This window comes from Sinohyriopsis cumingii, chromosome 17 (assembly GCF_028554795.1).
Source record: "Sinohyriopsis cumingii isolate HCF-2022 chromosome 17, ASM2855479v2, whole genome shotgun sequence".
In the NCBI taxonomy this organism is placed as follows: domain Eukaryota; kingdom Metazoa; phylum Mollusca; class Bivalvia; order Unionida; family Unionidae; genus Sinohyriopsis; species Sinohyriopsis cumingii.
In genome coordinates, this window is record NC_142977.1 from 102,371,114 (window position 1) to 102,392,170 (window position 21,057).

The 21,057-nt window shown below is 33.6% G+C and overlaps 1 protein-coding gene across 7 annotated transcripts in view; it reads left to right on the forward strand.

Annotated features, from left to right (window-relative positions):
- Positions 1 to 1,229: 1,229 nt before the first annotated feature.
- LOC149779570 (uncharacterized) overlaps positions 1,230 to 21,057 on the forward strand; it is a 124,842-nt gene continuing 105,014 nt past the window's right edge. For 2 of the 7 annotated variants that reach the window (XM_089940304.1, XM_089940305.1), the window contains exons 1-3: positions 1,230 to 1,567; positions 5,688 to 5,771; positions 13,292 to 13,361. The gene's annotated coding sequence lies outside the window, so the exon portion shown is untranslated. The remainder of the gene's footprint in view (positions 1,568 to 5,687; positions 5,772 to 13,291; positions 13,362 to 21,057) is intronic. The other 5 variants (XM_089940309.1, XM_089940308.1, XM_089940307.1 and 2 more) reach the window with 3 other exon arrangements.

Consider the following 21,057-nt stretch of genomic DNA (forward strand, 5'->3'; position numbering starts at 1 on the left):
CTTGGAACAATGTATGTAACATGTGGGTTTCCGTCCCTTTTCCCATCGGTTGCTAAGAACGCATAGTGACTTTGCCAGAGTAATTTTGTCCTGTGATTGTAATTTATGTGTATGTTTTGCTGTTTTTGTTTGTGCTATTGTGAGGCCTGGTGCTATCTTGGTCAAATTATGTATTGGTACGGATGCCCTATCTATTCCTAAACTAAGATTTTGGAATATAAAAGGATTTAAGCCGAAAAGGGTAAATAATAATATGTCCACTTCTTGTGGTCTGTATTGTGTGTGCTTGTATGCATTTTTGTTTATATTTTATTGTGTCTTCTTTTTTTCCCCCTCTCCTATGAGTTTGGATTTAATATAATTACATAGACGTATACAGGACCCTTAACACCGCTGATGCCAACATAGTTCTCTGCTAATTGTATGTGCATAGTCAAATTTATGGATTTTTTTCTTAAACGTAGATAACTCAATGCTAGATTTATTACCAGCTTACTGTAACTGTCGGAATTGCATGCAACAATTTATTAGCAGCTTTCACTTGTACAAAATGCAAGCAGATTAATTTCTAAAAAAATAAATATTCAAACCTAAACAATTAATATGTCTTATCAGCTTCCATCTTATTTATCGTTGAAAAATATCGCACTTGTCGTTTTTCTGGGTTGAATGAAAATATATTGTTTCCATAGTTAATGTGTAGTCGTTGCTTTCACGATACACGATTTCACAAGATCTTATTCGGTAAATGTTTGAGCAAAGTTTTCTTCTACAAATCATCGATGCTAGTCACTCTTTCGACCAGAATCGTTTAGACAAACCCCAAAAAACGTTTTTACTTATTTGATCACAGCTGTGCCAATGGTCATGTGGGTAGTTGTTGCTTTTAGGCTGGTGCTTATTCAGCACGTGTATATGCATAATAAGCATTCCTTTTCACGTTACTGCGGGCGTTTTGCAATAATACCATGCGCTTTTTCGCATAAAAACAAATATTATCTTCCAAAGAAATGCCGCGGACATTGCTACACCTCAGAAAAATCCTATTAGGATCAATTAATGACGCAATCAGTATAAACGATTTCATTTCATTTAAGGGCACAGAAATGGGTTCAGACAGTGATGCAAAAAGACCGTTACAGCACGTGTTTTGCATTAACCAAACGGTGTTAATGTAGAACACAGATCGACATTTGGCTGGTGGAACAGTGTTAGTCACGTAACCTGCACAGGTGTTGTTTTTCGAGCACGTGCTCGGCAGTGCAGAAAGCATTCAGTACCTTTAGACAGAATGTATAGCGTTAATATACACCTCTATCTTCTTTACATGGGGTCTTTCTTGGAAAGGAGATTAAAGCATCACGAGGAATGCACGATCATTCAATGAAATGAGCAATAAAGAGGAAAGTAATATTTTCGAAAAGAATTCCACAAATCTGTACGCGAATTCAAGGTGGATTTGAAAAGAACCGTATTTTCTTCACAATTTGTTTCTTGAATTTATTTTGTTGCGATGTTTAGGAATTTGAAGTCAAATGCATTGCCGGGAGTCTTGTAAGCAGCATCAGTAAGTATCTATGCATGCATATATATATATATATATATATATATATATATATATATATATATATATATATATATATATATATATATATATATATATATATATATATATATATATCTTATAATAATAATGGATCTGCATACAATTACTACAAATTGCGTACATTCTAAATTTAGCTGCTCGGAATTCATTCATCTCAATTTTGCATAGATTAAATATGGAAATTTTCGCTTCAGATAAAGATGCAATTTTCAAGTTATAGTGAATCCCAAGCTGAAGTAAATAACAACCATATTTATAAGAAGTAGAATCAATCTTTCACTTTCCTTGGAATTTTTCCTTCTTTACATGACATTAAATAATAACCGCCGAGTGTATGAATCTGGATTTAGGAACTAATATTATATTACTATAAAGTAGTCTCTTGCGTTGGATATATTTGTTACCTGAAATTGCAAAGAGTCTAAACATTGTAAGATATCTATTTCATTGCGTTTTCTAATCTATCGCACAATTTTAGGTACTGACTTTTATTGACGATTCTGACCGTACCCAGAAGTAAGAATAGTTTTGGAAATTAGTATTATCAATTTTGTTAAAGTTATGCTGAAGCCTGGAAATGAACATAATAAATACACAGGACATTTTAACATAAATAACAGTGAAATTTTCATCAAAATTTGTCAGTAAATGTGAACAAGATTTTAGTTTTAAAACATATTCGAAAATATAACGTTCGTCATGATCATTAAAGTTATTCAATCATGATTTTACATTTTGTTTACAAAAAGTAATCGTTTCTTATACCAAAAATTGATAAAGATTTTATTGCGATATTGATGACGTGGAAGATTGCACAGATTTATATATACCTTTAACAGCATGAGCACTGAAATTAATTAAGCACTTACATTTAGGATTGAAATTAATTAAGCACTTACATTTAGAATTGAAATTAATTAAGCACTTAACATTTAGCAGCGAAATTTGAGAGATTTAAATAAGATTTGAATTTATTCCTTTCTCAGCATTATATCTCATATCTGAAATAAGATAAGAATTCTTTTTTTCAGACTACATAGTCCATACATCTAAATTAAAATATACATATGAAATAAAATTATTTTAAACATAAAAGATCAAAGATATCTTACGTACAATTATATAGACACATCGACAACAATGGACTGTGTCCGAAATCATGTCTACTTATAATGTAAGAATTTAAATATATGTCATACAGAGATTTCAGGATATACTGTCTTACTATTAGATATTCTTGTCATCACTGAGAACATGTACTTTCTCATTATTTCATCAAAACTGAATTCGTTATTTCAAAATGTGACCCTAATACTTTCAACAGGTGACACAAGTAAGTGCATGGCCGTTACGATGTACAGGGGTAGGATATGGCAATTTTGAAAGAAGCTGACTAAAAGACAATGCATACCGATACCAAAGTATTCTGCCTACCGAGAAAATACTCATATTTTGAGACTTTGTCTTCCGTTCCCGAAGAAAATTTCAAATAAATTTTGTTCATTTCATCATGTACATAAATAACTTTTATTCATTCTCAAATACAGACGTGTTTCTCTAAATATTTTAATTAATGAAAAAAAAAAAAAAAAAAGTGTCTTAGGAACAATTACAAAATGTTCACAGTAATTTTAATGCTTATTTTTCCTGAACTGTGACAACATCTCCTCAGGAAAAGGTATCAAGTTTGTGATGAGTCACCTCCCTTTTGGATCAAAATTTCATTGCTGTTTAAGTTAAAATGACTTCTCTATTTTCATAATAATTATGTATGGGATTCATATTCGTTTTATACGTTTCTGACACCGGTGAGAAGGATTAATTATGCAATTGAAAACTGAATTACATATACATTTTAGTATAAAGCAAAATTAAGGACATAATATTTCGACTCGGTGCACGAGATCAGAAATTTATTTTACAGGAACGAGATGTTTATTGATTATAAAACTGAGTCATAAATGGTTCATTAGCTTATCTGAATTGTCAATACTTTACATAGTAAAGTTTTTTTATTGTTAAGATGATAAAATGTTATTTGATATAAAATATTAACATTTAAATGATCCATATATTTCCTGTGGCTGCCGTTAGTTTGTTTTGTCAAGCTATATTTTTTAATGTTATCTTTTGTTTCTTAGCAACCATGCGATTATATGGATCATTAGTTTTTTTCCATTTTAAACATAACATGAACAGATTAGAGATATCGAGTTCCGTAAAATAATGAAAATAATATTGAAAAAATTATTAATTACAAATCTTAAAAAAGAATTTATACAAAATTTGCATCACGTCGAAAATTTGCATCACGTCGAGTTTCTACACTTAAGTATAACATTTTCATGGCATAAATGTTTTACCTTTTTTCGTATCATCTTTCATTTCTTCTCCAATATTCTTTACAGGAGTTATCTCAACTGCAACTATTCAGTACATACCTAGTCACAAAAATTTGGCGTCCAGATGACTTTAGATTGTCAAGTGAATTTATTAAACACGTATAGGTATTTATGAGCATTCCTTATCTAGTTCAAACATCATTTTTGTACTTAACACACATTCATACTGTGAACGTAGACAGCGTCAAAAAGACCTTGAAAATCTCTCTTCATACATGATTTCTACTAAGAACCTCTATAAACAGCATAGAACATCCCCCCTCCTTTTAGAACATTTTGAAGAAGGAAAAAAAAATTCAAAAAAAAAAAAAAAATCGCAAGTAACACCATGCAAATGCAACAAGAAACCAGCGATGTAAAGCAAGCAGGACCGTTCCCGAGCTGTCCTTCCCACTAATGACAGCCAACCATTCAACTGTAGGGACCTTTATGGACCCACAGATTGAGGCCAAACTATCAGGGTTCCTTGAATCCATAAAAGCCTGGGGAGGTGGAATAATCCCCTTCCCCAGGAACAACTAGCAGGCTGCGGTGCAGTCAGAAAAAGTGGCACATGCACAATTGTGCGCACGCCACTATAATTAAACTCAACAACAACAACAACAGCGTCAAAAAGAGAAATTATTCAAGTTCGTTCTGTGAAAGTAGAGAGCGTCAGAAAGAGAAATTATTCAAGTTCGTTCTGCGAATGTAGACAGCGTCAAAAAGAGAAACTACTAAAGTAAAAATCCATAAAATAATCTTCCAACAAGAAGAAGATTTTTTTTTTCTCCAAAGGACATTAATCATTATTTTGTTGATTCTACTCAGATCCCAGGAGGCATACTTATATAATGATTAAGCAAAAACACTTTTCAATGATTTGTTTTCTTGCAGAAAGTACCTGATGACGAGGTAGAATTTCTTCTTTTCCAAAAGGCACATAGACAGATAGATAACTTGACAGACAGGCAGACAGACAGACAGATAGATAGATAGATAGATAGATAGATAGATAGATAGATAGATAGATAGACAAATTAATAAATATATATAATCTAGAAAATTCTTTTGATTTAAGATCTTCGTCAAGAGAAATTACATTTTTGAATAAAAACTTTATTTAGTTAATTATGATTAATGCAAATGTATACTAACCTATTTCGACGTGGGGGAAAAAGCACATCTTTTTACCAGTGGCAGTAATGTAGTGAATATAACATTTTATTTACTCGAAACAAATGCACGCATCACTTCACATAAGATACATAAATATCAAATAATTGTTGCAGTAACATTTTTGTTCCATATAAAACTTCAAATTATTCATAAATTTGACACGCATCAGTTTCTAGAAGATAAAGAGAGTCATTTTGTGATAACGCTAGAAAATGTGATTTGAGATAAGGAGCTGTTAACCCGATAAATTCGTACCATTGCTTATTACTGATACGGTCTTAGCTAAGCATTATGTTGTGTGGATTATCGATTACCATCGATTTAAAAAGTAATATTAACTGATTATTTATAATAGTAGAAACTTCAATTTCAACATCATTGTCATTAGAATTATTGTTGTTTTTATGATGTATTTTTTTGATTAAATATAAACTTATACAGAATTTTTTAAATTGGCACGACGTTATGGACATTTGACCCTGATGACCTTCGATTCTCACAAGTATTTCCTTCTCACGCAGGAATACGTATTTATTTCTGATCGAGGTAAGAGGCTGTTTACCGTCTTACTGATTAAATAATGGAGGTTATATCGTTTAAAAAAGGTAAGTTCCATAGGACGTGTTAACACAAGAATCTATGGTAGTGAAGTAGTTTTAGGAATTTTTTTAAAAAAATCTGATTTAAATCGTATAAAGACGGACATGCCTGTCTACTGAATAAGTTTTTAAAAACAACTTTGCAAAATTTATTTTCAGAATAGAGTACAAGATGGCGAGGAAAATGTATTTTGCTTTAACACACACACACACACACACACACATATATATATATATATAGAGACAGACAGACAGACAGACAGAGAGATAGATAGATAGATAGATTCAGTGTGTCAAAGTGTTTGTTGTGTTGTGGAAATTTTAATATCAGCCTTCATCACGCTGCTATACTTGTAGTACAGTTGTAGTTCTTGTTGTTGCTGCTGCTGCTAATGATGATAATGATGAATACTATCACTACCACAGTTCAGGTAACAACAAACAGCAACCAGGAACATTGTTCGCCCAGGTGTGCATTTCGAGTCCTTGCAAATCAACAAATGAATAAGTGAAAATCTTTGCCTGTACTTGGTTTATATGGATATTTCAATAAATAATTCATGCACCAAATAAACTGTACGGAATAAACATATTGTGACGTCTGTCCTACTCGTGCGTCACGAATACGATACAATGATCAATCCTTTTTGCATTTAAAGTAGTGGTTCTTATTTTGTCTGAGCGGCGACCAAGTTAGGGTTGCGGTGTTAGCCTCAAAACTCATAGAATACAAAAGAAAATATTTTGGTAGGAAATTTCAAATGATTAAGGTTGATCTTGGCAACCCACTCACAACAGCATGGCGACCCAGTTTGGGGTTGCATTTCCATGGACTAAGAACGACTGATTTCGAACCAGATATACTCTTGTAAACGCTTGAAAATATTTGTGCAAATGTCTTCTTTTTATACCAACAAATTCAAAATAGATTTCTCACAGACAGATGAATGCAAATGCATTACTTTTTCTGTTGTTTGATAGATTCAGGATGCCCATAGTCATACCGATGAATTGAATCGTATTCAAGTAAAAAGTGGGGATTAATTAGAAAGTATATTAATTTTTTCACATTTTTTTATTTTATAAACGTTTAGTTTTGATTGAAGGCTCTGTTTAGTTGCATCTATGCAAATATAGATGTATGTAGAATAAACACTTAGAATTTCTATGTCAGACCCCCGCGGTTAATATCCAGATCAAAGAGCTATCCTTAAAACCATCCGAGGTCACTGAAAGGACACATCTCCATCTCTAATGCCACCCTTTTAACCATAATGACATAAAAATGAAACAGAATATAAAACAAAAACATATTCCTGGCGATAAACCATCATGTTGCGTTCTGTGCCCTGACAAGTTTGTAATGGATCCCTATCGTCCGCGGTGAGAATTAAACGTACAGCCATTTTTGACTAGTGAAATGATAAACCCCTTATCATATTCAATGCTGTTTGTGGATGCGGAGTTTGATTCTTGGACGAACAAGCAGAACTGACCGTTAGCAAAATATTGATATTGTACAAATGTTGAACCCTTGACCAATTGTATAGGCTTGACATAAGACATATATAGTAGTCTCAAAACATGCAGTCTTCTTAAGCACGTTTTGAGCTTGTGGGATTTAAGCTCCGAGTTTCGCATATTTAGGGAATAATTTTCGGCTTCAGTCACCACAAGAAAAGAAACAACTGGACGATATTAAAGCTGCAATTCCAAACGTTAGAGACTTCACGTGAGAAAATTTTAGTCCATCGTTTTAGTTGATTTTATTATGTGGAATCTGCTTCTGATTGATTGCACTGCGTTGTGGTTCGATAAAATCTCGCTCTCTTTCATAGGTATCATTTGAACTCCACTCTGATACTATATTCTGATAATTAACTAACTTAATATGACATATTCTACGTTGTCCTAAATATTCTCGCCATCATTCTGTTAAACTAAATCTGACTTTAGTTTCAGTACCCGGAAATACATTTTTGTCTCATTCATAAAAATTCTTGTCTCTTTTATATTATTATATTGGTTCCCGGCTGTTAACAATGGAATTATGGAGAGAAATCATTTCTAAAATCCGTCAAAAAAGATCTCACATAAAGGGTGTTAAATACAAGACAATTTTCTTTGAAAGGTTTGATCACATCTAGATTATTTAATTGTGTCTAATAACAGGTGTGTGTATTTGAATGTTAAATTAAACTTTCTATTGCTATTTATTAACTTATAGGTCCAGATGTACACCTGGCCTTTGCATCATGCACCTAGATTTGTTAAAATTGCTTCTTGTAACGCATAAATTGAATGTTATTAGGGCACATCATTGAAGAGGAACATGGCATGTATTCATGCGCTTTGTCGATATCTACAAACAATGTTTACAATAATAAGTTATCATTAATTTTTGTAAGACTTATTATTATTATTTATATGACTATTTATAGTTATAAGATTTGAACGCTTATACAGGATTCACGAAGCCATGAAGCTTGTAAATGGAGTTTACGCTATGCGTGGACAGACTTCAAAGCATAGTCTTCACAGCAGGAACAGTCTTCACAGCAGGAACAGTCTTAAGGGCATGAACACCCATCACGGCATGAACAGGCTTTACGATATGAACAGCCTTCTCAGGGCAAGAACAGCCTTCACAGCCTGATTAGTTTTCAAGGCATGAACAGCCTTCTCATGGCATGAACAATCTTAACGGCATAAGAGTCTTCGTGGCATGAACAGTTTTCTCACGACATGAGCAGTCTTAACGGCATGAACAGTCTTCATGGCATTAACAGTCGTCTCACGACATGAATAACCTTCAAGGCATGAACAGTCTTAACGGCATGAACAGTCTTAAATGCATGGACAGTCTTTTTGGTATGAACAGTCTTAACGACATGCACAGCTTTCAGGGCATGAACATTATCAAAACAACGTTCACAGAATGAACAGCCTTCACGGCAAGAACAGTCTTAACTGCATGAACAGCATGAATGGTCATAACGAAGGTTTATCATTCATGTAATTTACTTGATTCTCAAGTTTCATGATTTTTCATGACTTCTATAAAATATGCGATTCGGTTCTTGAAAGCACTCATAAGAAAGACAAAAATCTTGCTTCTACCTGGATAAATATAAAACTCTTTGCCATGGAATATTTCAGCATTGCACTTTGGTTAACTTATTAACACTCTGATATCATGACCTGGTTCTATTTTAGTTTTATTGGTGTTTGGGATTTTTTTTAATAAAAAAAAGGTCATACATCTTAAGGAATCGTATTTTTCATTCCCGTTTTCATTATTAAAATCAATCACTATTTTATATTCAAACTTGGTCTTTGTCATTGTGTTCACTGTGATTTTAAATGTTCTATCGCCGAATCCTGGAATGAAAGGGCAAGGTATCGTGTTTTGAAAATACTTCTCCAATGTTACTTTAGGACTTTTGTCAAACAGGGAACATTTTCATTATTTGTACAAGGCAGATTAAACAGTATGTGTGTATTATTATGTCTTCACAGCATGAACAGCCTTCTCACGCCATGAAGAGAGTTCGCAGTATGAAGAGCCTTCACTGCAAGAACAGTCTTAACTGCATGAACAGCGTTCACAGCAATACCTCTTTAAACTTTTCCAAGGACACTGTGTGAAGCAGGGAGAATAATATAGCTTATGGGATTAACTGTACATTCAAAAGAATGCGAAATACAGGATGGAGATTACTAGATAGTTTATGCTAGCTGCAGGACATGAATACATGATCTCAACACAATTGTTTCGTTTATCTTTACATCGTATGGCAGTCCAGTTTTGCATTTTCTATGCTGTCACTTAAAGAAGAATAAACTATTTCCAAAAGGCTGGCTTCCTAATGCAATACCAGCTAATCCTGCCATTATTTAATACCCTGACGAGTTTCCTGAAACTGATTTGTGGCAAACTTCTGACCAAAACACAATGCACTGAAAAGTCCATTCTTTTTATTTTTCAAGACAAATTGAAATCTACAACCGAGAACCGTAATATTGTTTCACTAGGACACTATTCATTGATTGCATTGACTTGCCTCTTAGATGAAAGTGTCTTCCCCAAGCTAGAAATATTCTCGCATGCTAGCCACGTGCCTACTTTCTGTACATACGTCTCCTATTATCCTCAGTCGGCAACCTCGTTTTGATTTAACTGCCTGCAGATAACATCCCTCGACCTTGCAAGGATATCTACTAGTACCAATGACATATCGAAACAATCTGGTCCGAAAACTCGTCTATACATCATTAATATATAATTTAATGTTCTTCGTATCTTGTTTAAAAAATATTGTATCTTGTTCGAATGAAATATTAACTTGCTTACAAAAGACACAACAAATATATTTCGTGGCACGATCCAGGCCCAGTAGAAATGGCTGAGGTTCGCACGTTAATGCGGGTAAATCAAAACAGGTTTCATTCAGAGTCGTAACGGAAGATTCTTTGTATTTGCGGATTAAAGTTGCTCAAAAAAAAGTGTTGTTAACATTGCTGTCTGACAGATATGTTCCTTTATGCCATTAATATTACTTCATGATCAATAATTTGTACTTTGACATATTATTTTACACTTTTCATGGCACTCTATGCCATGTTCTTCAAGGAACAACGTCCTTTACGTAGTAATATAACCCTATGAAGTGCATTTTTAACATTTTACGGTTGATTTGTATTTTCTTTCAACTCTTTAGTGTCAATAGTGGGGATATTCAGTGTCAATAGCGGGGATATTGTGTTACCTTAGTATGTCAGCCGCACCTCTTCATGTACCACAAGAAGGAAACTTATTAAAGGGCACCGGACATACTTCAACATTTTTCTTTTTATATCAGATTTGCATTACATGATTAAAAGTAGTTATACTCGCACAAAAAGAACAAAAAATTATCAAGCGTAAAGAAGAAATAATAATTTAATTACTCGAAATAGAAGTATAAAACGCCGTTACTTCCTCTTAGTTACGATTTCCCACCTATAGAAGACTCCAACCGGAAATGACGTACATTTATCCCTACAAGACGAAGTACATGCTTCTTGTTGTCGAAAAATAAAACACTATGAGCTATGGATAGGGAATATTTAGATGAAACAGATGAAAACTAATTTACTTTTCATCCTTATATCGGTATGCGTGCACGATGCACTAGATTGTGTCGTTTTCAAAACTGTTCCATTGTTTCAATTTATTTGGAAAATTCCCGTTAATACAGGTAAAAAGGAATCAATGCTGGCTTCCCTATGTCGGCAGACTTTATTATATAAAAAAAAGAAATCGGCACACTTAAAGAATCCAAAGGAACCAAATTTGATTCCTTTTGTCGGCCGACTTCATAAGAAAAAAACGGCACACTTAAAAGATACCAAAGTCATTTTCCGGGGTTGGTTTGCTTTGTAATAAAATAACCTATGTATTTGATATCCTGTCGGTAAGTTTAAACAATGAGTTTATTGCTCCCTGCCATTTATGTTTATCACCCGGGCTTCTATTTGTTTGCCATATGTAATCATAATTGATGTTTGCTGGGCAAATAGTTTACACAACAATAACTTGCTTTAATAATAATTTTGTAACCCATGCTAGCGAAAAGATGATCATTTGCACTCACAGTGAATGTATTTTAAAATAATGATTTTTATTTGCGAGATACCGTTTTATATTTAACCTGGATACAATACAGTCTGGTTCAGTTTGCATCCTGTAACTTATCATGCGTGAATGGCAGGTGCCTTCTAGCAATCGGGTATTTTCGTCTCATCTGAGAATTTTTTTATTTGACATAAGCGATACGCATACCATAAGGATGCATACGCAAACCGGCATCCGCTACATATACGGAATTCATGGATATATATATTTTTTAAAATAATTTTCGCATGATGAATAATGGAACAAAAATGATTGACGATATTGACCAGTAATGACAAGCTTTCAATTTATGCGCGCACACATTAAGACAACTTGAAAAATAAAAAAAAATAAAATTAACTGGTAAGAGCTTCATATTGCAGTAACTAAACACTGACAAAATGCTCAACATTATTCTCTCTCTCTCTCTCTCTCTCTCTCTCTCTCTCTCTCTCTCTCTCTCTCTCTCTCTCTCATGTGTAATTGAGTGTGTATTGTATACAGCAGTGTTACAACCTGAAGCCTAATATTAAGAATATTTGTTATAATATCTCATGTACACTACCCATAGCAAAATGTATACGTATTCTGTAGAATATTATCTGTTAAGTATTATTGTTTTATAAATCATTATTGATAATTTGACCGGAAGACTTAAATTGAGAATGTCGTTGAGCAGATGCATATATTTTTTTAGCATAAAAGATATATATAAATATTTTAATTAGAACGAGCAAGATATGTCATTTTGTGTTTTCTATCATAAATATATAGGTTACGAAATATGATTATTTTCTTTGAAAGAATATCAAGATAGTTTATTTAAATTAATTTGTTTTCCTAAAACTTATCTTACATAGTATCTACTTGTTTTTTGAAGAAAAAGAACATGTACAAACTATTGTTAAGTTGGGCCGAATTGTCTTTCGAGTTAGGCCGAATTGTCTTTGGGCCGAATTCACTATAATCTGACATACATGATACAACTTTCCCATCCCTCCCCTATTCGATCCCACAGATTAAATCCATTCTTTTTCTGGTAAACATGGTCTTTCGGAAAAAGAAAGAACCCTTTTTCCCATCATCACTCTTTTGGTTACATTCGTATGCAACACAGTGCACCATATTTGCTGTACAAAAGCACGATCGTACGCTATATCACATAGACATTTACGTGGGGAAATTAAACACTTGAATGGCTAGAATGAATAGAAGGGATACATGTACGTCATATCCGGTTTAAGCACGCAGAAACTACCGATTATTTACGGAGATTGCCGACTAATTTTTTCATTTAAAAAAGCGGAGTTTTAAGTCTAATTAAGCATTTTTATGGTGTGCATACATAACAAATGCGTTTTGTTTATAACTAAAGTAATATCACACGTTTGTACAATATGGGTGGCCAGTGACCTTTAAGCTTGGTTCATTTACCCCTGTGTTAACTATCCTTGGAAACCAAGGAGATGTCCATCATCATTCCGTTCTATTTATCTTTACCGTTTTGTTGCATTACCTCTTGTCTCGTTTGCATTAGTGTAGTATATTACAGTCCAACTATGTTGTTGAAGAAAAGAGAAATGAATCTGACTTAATGTCAGTTTTCGGAGACAAGTAAACGTCAGATCCGGAATTTCTGCGTTCGTTAGAGTGACAAAAATCTCACAACAATCCGGTCTTGTTGCGGAAGCGGAACGGTTATGACACGGATTATCTTCCTAACCAATTACAGACGATATTTATGGGGTCAGTAACTGAAATGGTATTCAATGATCCCTTTTGCAGACACATTGTGTAGTAGTACAGAAGAAAGGGTTGAGTCTAAAACAATATTTCTTACTGAATGAAATGATTTCTAATTCTCATTCAGGTTCTTGTTGAACAAACATCAAGGACTTGAAACATGGAAGGAAACCCTTTCGGAAGACTTTATATAAGAGGTATTTTTATATTACTAAATTATAGATCATACCTTCCTGTCGAAATGATATAGAGTATAGTATATAATACACCCCTGTCGAAATGATACGTTATATAGTATATCATACCTTCATGTCGAAATGATATAGAGTATAGTATATAATACACCCCTGTCGAAATGGTACGTTATATAGTATATCATACCTTCCTGTCGAAATGATATATAGTATAGCATATAATACACCCCTGTCGAAATGATACGTTATATATTATATCATTCATTCCTGTCGAAATGATATATAGTATAGTATATAATACACCCCTGTCGAAATGATACGTTATATAGTATATCATACATTCCTGTCGAAATGATAAATAGTATAGTATATAATACACCCCTGTCGAAATGATACGTTATATAGTATATCATACCTTCCTGTCGAAATGATATATAGTATAGTATATAATACACCCCTGTCGAAATGATACGTTATATAGTATATCATACATTCCTGTCGAAATGATATATAGTATAGTATATAATACACCCCTGTCGAAATGATACGTTATATAGTATATCATACCTTCCTGTCGAAATGATATATAGTATAGTATATAATACACCCCTGTCGAAATGATACGTTATATAGTATATCATACATTCCTGTCGAAATTATATATAGTATAGTATATAATACATCCCTGTCGATATGACACACTATAGAATATATAGTACTTCCCTGTCGAAATGTAACGTTATATAGCATATCGTACCTTCCTGTCGAGATTATGCATTATATGGTATATCGCACATCCTTGTCTAGATGATACATTATATAGTATATCGTGCCCCCTGTCGAGATGATACATTGTATAGAATATCGTACTTTCCTGTCTAGATGATGCAATATATAGTATATCTTACCTTCCTGCCGAGATGATACATTATATAGAATATAGGACCTTCCTGTCGAGATGATACATTATGATACTGATATATTGCCAATTATAAAAGAAATATGAAAATACTATTTTCTCAGGGTACACAGTACCGACCCACTTCTAAGCAACATGCTGCTGAGTGATACAGACGCATAGAATATTCAAAGCAATGCACGTTATTTTTATATTAATGAAATATTTCAATACTTATCACGTACTCGAAAATATTTTACTTCATCATTTAATTAAGTGTTGTCATGATGGAACCAATTAAAACGTGATGTCAAACTACCAAGAACTTAACAGTAAAGTATATATATCGAATTCATTTCTATCTTGTTTTTAATTAAATATGAAAGAAATTTATAAACAGATGCAGGAGCTTAAAGACTGTCTTGACCAAGACTGCTTCTTTAAAAACTTCAATGAGTAGCTTTTACATACATCTTGTTACGACTGTATTGTCTTAAGCTAAGTAACAAAAAGAAAGGATATCAACAAATTTATTACAATGAGCAAATCAATTAATTTTTCTAACTTACAAAATGAAAATTTAAGAGGACCTTACAGTATTATTTATTATATCCCAAATATTCCTAAATATTCTATCACAAGTATAAAATTATAGAATTTTCTGAATGAATTCCAATAGTCTTGAATGTGTTGTTATACCAATAGTCTTGAATGAAATGATGTACCAATAGTCTTGAATGTGTTGTTATACCAATAGTCTTGAATGAAATGATGTACCAATAGTCTCGAATGGGGTGTTGTACCAATAGTCTTGAATGAAATGATGTACCAATAGTCTTGATGTACAACGGAGGAATGAAATAATTTTGTTTATCTCAAACCTCAGAAACCTTAAACTTCAAAAAATAACCAGGATGTGGGTCAAAAGTTCCATTCCAGAATATTCTAAGTTTCTAAACAAGGCTAAACCTTGAACTAAAATATCAATAAACTTTATAAATGTATATTAAAAAAATAATGAAAGTCACGTACGCAGTAACTACTATACCCTCAATCACGGACAACGGTACCGTACACAACATAAATGAAATATACATGACAATATTTAAAGCCTAAAATTGCGTATTTATGTCGGCATGATATAATTCATTCATTCATGTCTGATCGGAATTAGTTTGACATTATTTCCGTTAAAAAAGAAAAAAAACAGTTTTAATCACAATGTGAATTTATTTAACTTTCTCCGTTGAATTTACGTCTCATTGACTTACCAGATAAACAAATAAGATAATTGTTGGTTGTGGATCACGGAGAATTTAGCAAACCTGGAAGCAATTCGAAAGACTGGTGTTGTTTGGATAATGGCTGGGACGTTCATGCCAGTCCTAATCGTTCTTACATCAATATGCAACTCGTATAGCAATTCCCTAAATGTCAAAGAAAAGAAGAAATAATGCGCTGAGCATACGTCAGGTTTAAAGCTGACAAGAGATTAAAAGCATTTTCACATCGTATTTATTTATTTATTTATTTATTTATTTATTTATCTATTTATTTATTTATTTATTTATTCATTCATTCATTCATTTATTTATAATAGCAAATATTTTACAATCGCATGTATTTATTCTCTCTTAATGCCTAATTCATGAAATAAAAAGTACATATTTTAGAAGCATGATCGCATCGTAAAACATGGTCACCAATCTCTTTGTGTGTAAATCCATATTAGAGTATCGTAACGATTATTTTAAAAGGGAAATTATATATCTGAGAACCAATCTGCAATCAAACAAATTCCGATGATTTACGGCTAGAAAGAATATAAATTATTTATTAATTTCAACAATCTACTGACTGGTTTCTGGTACTTCCGGAATCTCTGCAGTATTAGCTTAGTATTATTATTTCATTTAAGTGTGAAAAACACCTCTCATTCTTCTATACAAGTTTGCTTATTCTACCAGAATGTTAACATATATACGAGATCACCGTATATTTGTCTAAGTGACCAGATAATCTAAAAATAATTGACTATAATGTAGAACTCGCGTTTGTAAGCTATTTATTTCTGAAAATCTGAAATTGCAGCAAAGTCCAAAAGTCTGAGAAGAAAGCTCAATGAAATTTGTTCCGGATAGTGTCAAATGTCGAAGACGAAGCAAAGATTCTTTTGGAATTGACAGTGAGTGTGTGAGATAAATAAATAACTTTATCTTCACGGTGTTAAAGGTGACCGCTTGTTGTTGGACGAAAAGAAAACGGATCCTGAAGTGCTTAACAGCGAATGAACGGGCAAAGCACGTAAACTGTTAATAGAGTATCAAATTAAACCACGTGCTGAATCGAAGATAAAATTACTTTTTAAGACAGTCTCTGAGATGATCGTTCAGTTATAGCAGGTTTGAGCAGTGACGTGCAAGATGTTCCGCTTCGCAAACCGCTCTTGCAGAATAAGCCAATTAAAAGCAATAGGGTCAAAATGTGCAGTTCTGCTCTGTCAAAATCATTGAATTCTTTGGTAAATAAACAAAACAACAAAACAAAAACATAATCATGACAAATATCCTATATAGTAGATGTATTTAATTTAAAATGTTCGTGGATTTCTTGGCAAGTGTTTAATATTCTGCCTTGCAATGCTAGTCATAGCGCCTATGTCACTATGCCATTTTTAGCATCCATAAAAACATAAAAATTCAGAGATGAGGTTTCCGTTACGTTTTTCTCCATTTTCAAACCCAAACCATTGAAAACGTGCGTGTGTGTCTGATTTTGATTTTTAACGTAGCTTTAACAATTTTTCAGCCATATCGCTACGATGTCTGCAGTGTGGCATTTTATAGTAATGTCTAGCACTGGGGCATCATGCTGCAGACATGATGTAGCATCATGTCCCACCCATGCGACAGATAAATCTACTTGTTTTGCTAACCTTACTTTTCTTATCTCAGTCTAGTCATCTCAGACTAGTCGTCTCAGTCAAGGTGTCCACGCGCTCAGAACTACTTTAAAAAAAAAGAAACCCTTGTTGTCTTCTGCTGTGCCTGACGTAGTTGTACTAAAATCAAACAACATTAACAACAACAACAGCAACAAATATATAACAAAAACATAGTAACTTAAGTTAAATCCATCTTTGAGAACACACCATACAAAAACATTTCGAGAGAGACAAAGACAAACGTATATGATGTCGAGCATTTTAGTATTATGCTTATTCGTTCCACACAGCATGGTCAGTTTTATCCTACATGCAGGCCGTGCTCAGTACATTTTCAGGTCAGCGTCATTAAATGTAGCTAAAGCTACCTAACTAGTTTTAAATACTTCGTGTGAAACAAATTATATACTGTTAGCTACATTTAATGACGCTGACCTGAAAAATGGCTGTGCTACTGATAGGATAAAATTCTCAATGCTGTGTGAAATGAACTATAACAGAAAACACTGATCCATGCTTATAGACTATAGATCTATACACTTCATAGCCTCCCAACTCTCTTAACAACTACAGAAAACTTAATAACAGCCAGAAAAGTGTTATATAAAAAAATGCTTTATTCTAATTTTGTTAAGCAATTCCATTGTGCCCGGTTGAATCAAAAATATGCCTACAATATTTAATGACAAATAATGCACTTACCAGCCAGAAGGAATCATTTATCCGTCAGAACATTAATCTATGAGCAAATTTCACTGTAGCACTTGCCATATATCCAGGACAGAAAAATAAATATTCAAAGAATCTGTGAACTTGAAAGTTTAGCACATGGTTATCCACTAGAGTCCGTTTTTGGAGGGTCTATTATACACGGGGGTAATTCTACAATCAATATTAAGGACAACACAAGTATGTCACAAATAATTTCACCTCCTCCAAAGAAAAGAATAGTTATATACGATAGTGACACAGATCTCTAATTACCCATGAATAATCTAAAGCAAGATGTTACTCTTCGTTACAGCTTGTACTAAGTATAACTACAGTAGAGCTGAGTAACCAATGTCGTTTTATTATTTACAATATAACTTTTCAAAATTGGACCTGATGAAAATAAAACAGTTTCTTGTAATGCATATTAATTATTTGTTGTTAATTTCATATAACATCCATATATTAAATTACTATGCGACGTTTTATGTTGTTATTTTTCTTTGCTCACGCGTATAAACTGTGTACTTCGGACGTAACGGTCACACCACGGCCCTCATTGACATATTTATATTCATGCGCCGCATATAAACATTGGACGTGAACATTAGTGAAGAATTATTTTAACTTTAAAGGAAAATATTGGGTGAGAAAAATAATCTACGTTGGGGTTTGGACTGAGATAAGGAAATCCCAGTCGCAGGGTTACATTATATGTCTCCCCACTCGGGCAAGCCTCATGGGGAGACAAATAATATAACCCATTGACTGGGATTCCTTGTCAAGGTCCAAACACCAACATAGATTTATATGTCCCACCCAGTCACATTATCCTGACACCAGGCCGACCAGTCCTAACACTAACCTCTTAATGCTGAGCGCCAAGCGAGGCAGCTGTGCTATCACCATTTGTCTAAGTCTTTGGTATGACTCGGTTGGGGTTCGAACCCCAGTGAAAACGAAACCTACGTGTATCTGATCGACACTTTGTCCTACAAATAGAAAATGCTTCGTACCACTCTCTTTCATTATCAACTTTAAGAATAGTCTAGAGCATTCTGAATTTAAGAAATCTGATACAAAATCCGTCACTAATTGTAAGGATGCAAATTATGTCTGTCGATCTATGAAGGGCACATTAATCTGGGACAGAGAACAATTAATTAGATTTATGGGGACAGGTGCTTGTTAATCGCTATACTGCAATGATATCTAATGTCTGTGTCGGGAGAGGAAGTGATTTTTAATTAAGCCTTCGTTTACTTAGCCGTTAGACGACTTGAAAAGGGACGGTTAACTTCGATTTTATATCGGAACTGTCAGATTTGAAATTTTCCAGATCTGTTGTTTGGAATTCTATAAGTCATGCTGACCGCAATTTTTGCGGCTAGTTATAACAGGCGGTAAATATATTTAATCCTGACTGGTTACGCTAAAAAAGGGGCGTGGTTCCCACACGAAAATTTCTTGAGATTAAATTGCCCTCATCGAAACAATCTAGTCAGTCTGCAATTTTCCTGCAAGAGTGAAAATATAAGGGACCCCGAGAGTGAATTTGGAAGTAATTCTCTCGTAAAACATTGGTCAAAGGGACCGGATGTCTGGAAAGTCAACAGACACAATTTTGGCGGTAGCGGCGAACATATCTTGAAAGCACAAGGTGTTTGCGTCAAATTTCATGTAAGTCGTTGATACCAATGTTATGATTTTCTTGAATTTAATTGTTTATATTTGCATGAATTTATTTGTTTAAATCCGTAGATGAATTCTCTTGAAATGAGTGTAACTGTGTTGGAGTTAATCTATATTAATCTGTACAATGATCTTCTTTATATAAATTTGACGAATTGTTTGCATTTGTTGTCTTGATTGCTATAGGAATCTAACAATTTCATGCATTACTTTAGTTGATACGAGTTACGAGAATCCGTGCGAATTCACCGATCTTAGTAGATTTCACTATGATGAAGACTTGAGTGTGTGTATTCGCTGAAAATAACGTAGTTAATACATATAATGAATTTCATTCATTCATTTGTGTAATTGAGACGAGAACGGAACTGTTATGTCTCGTGTAATGTTAATGGGAATCAGTAATGAAATAGCCATTAGGAAAAAAATTAATCTTGTGAAACTAGGTTTGTTTATGGTCTGCCATGTTTAGCTTGACCAGACAGCCTTTGGTCTGTTTGAATTCCGATAGAACAATATCTGACATAACGAAAGGGGAGTAATGATCTGTTCCCAGTAGGACAACTGACAGAAAATTTAGGTTGCTTCTGTTTGCTTTGAAAGGGGAAATAGCTCCAGGGACGTATCCACTGACGTATCCACTTACCTACTTATCAAAAGTATCTGCGCACTTACGTATCCTCCTACCCACACGAAGTTTGTGGGCCGAAAAGAGGCGAGACAGTAGGGAGGTCGGCAAAGGGAAAAAGCGAAAGGACCTGGAGGAACCACCAGAGTGAATTTGGAGAGGACCGAAATAAGCAGGTTATGAAGTTATACAACGCAGTGACTTCGATCGTTCACCCGATTATATGATGAACTAATTATATCATTTAAAACAGATCGGCTATTTATATAAATATATTTGTGTTTGAAATTCGGTGAAAGATTTATTTTAAAAAGAAGTGCGTCTTCCTAATGTAATGTTTTATCCCAGTTGTTTATGAAATTTATTAAAGTTTAGTTTTCCATATACGGGGGCTCATGTCATTCTGTTCTATATATCTGCTCAGATCTCTATTTATTCCATCTACAATTTCACACTTTATTTTAATATTTACTCGATCCGGGCAACAACAATACCGAGGGCAATCACCCTCTAGATAACGATAGCCAAATAAAGCGGACACCTTGTAAGAAGGTAAAACCTCACAACACCACCACCAGTAGCACCGCTACACTAATCTTCTTTTGTCTGCGAAGAATTAAAGGTATTTTATGTGAAAGTCAGCCCTTTACTTTACTGACAAGCTAATTGACATACATTCAAGGAACAAGGTAAGTTTTACTGATTTCATGTAATCAAACTTCATTCGTTCTTAAAGACAATTGTCTTATACAGACATAATGGCTTCAACCTACCAAATGTTTGCCGAGAACGTGATTCTTAAATTATTCCTTTAAATATTGAGACT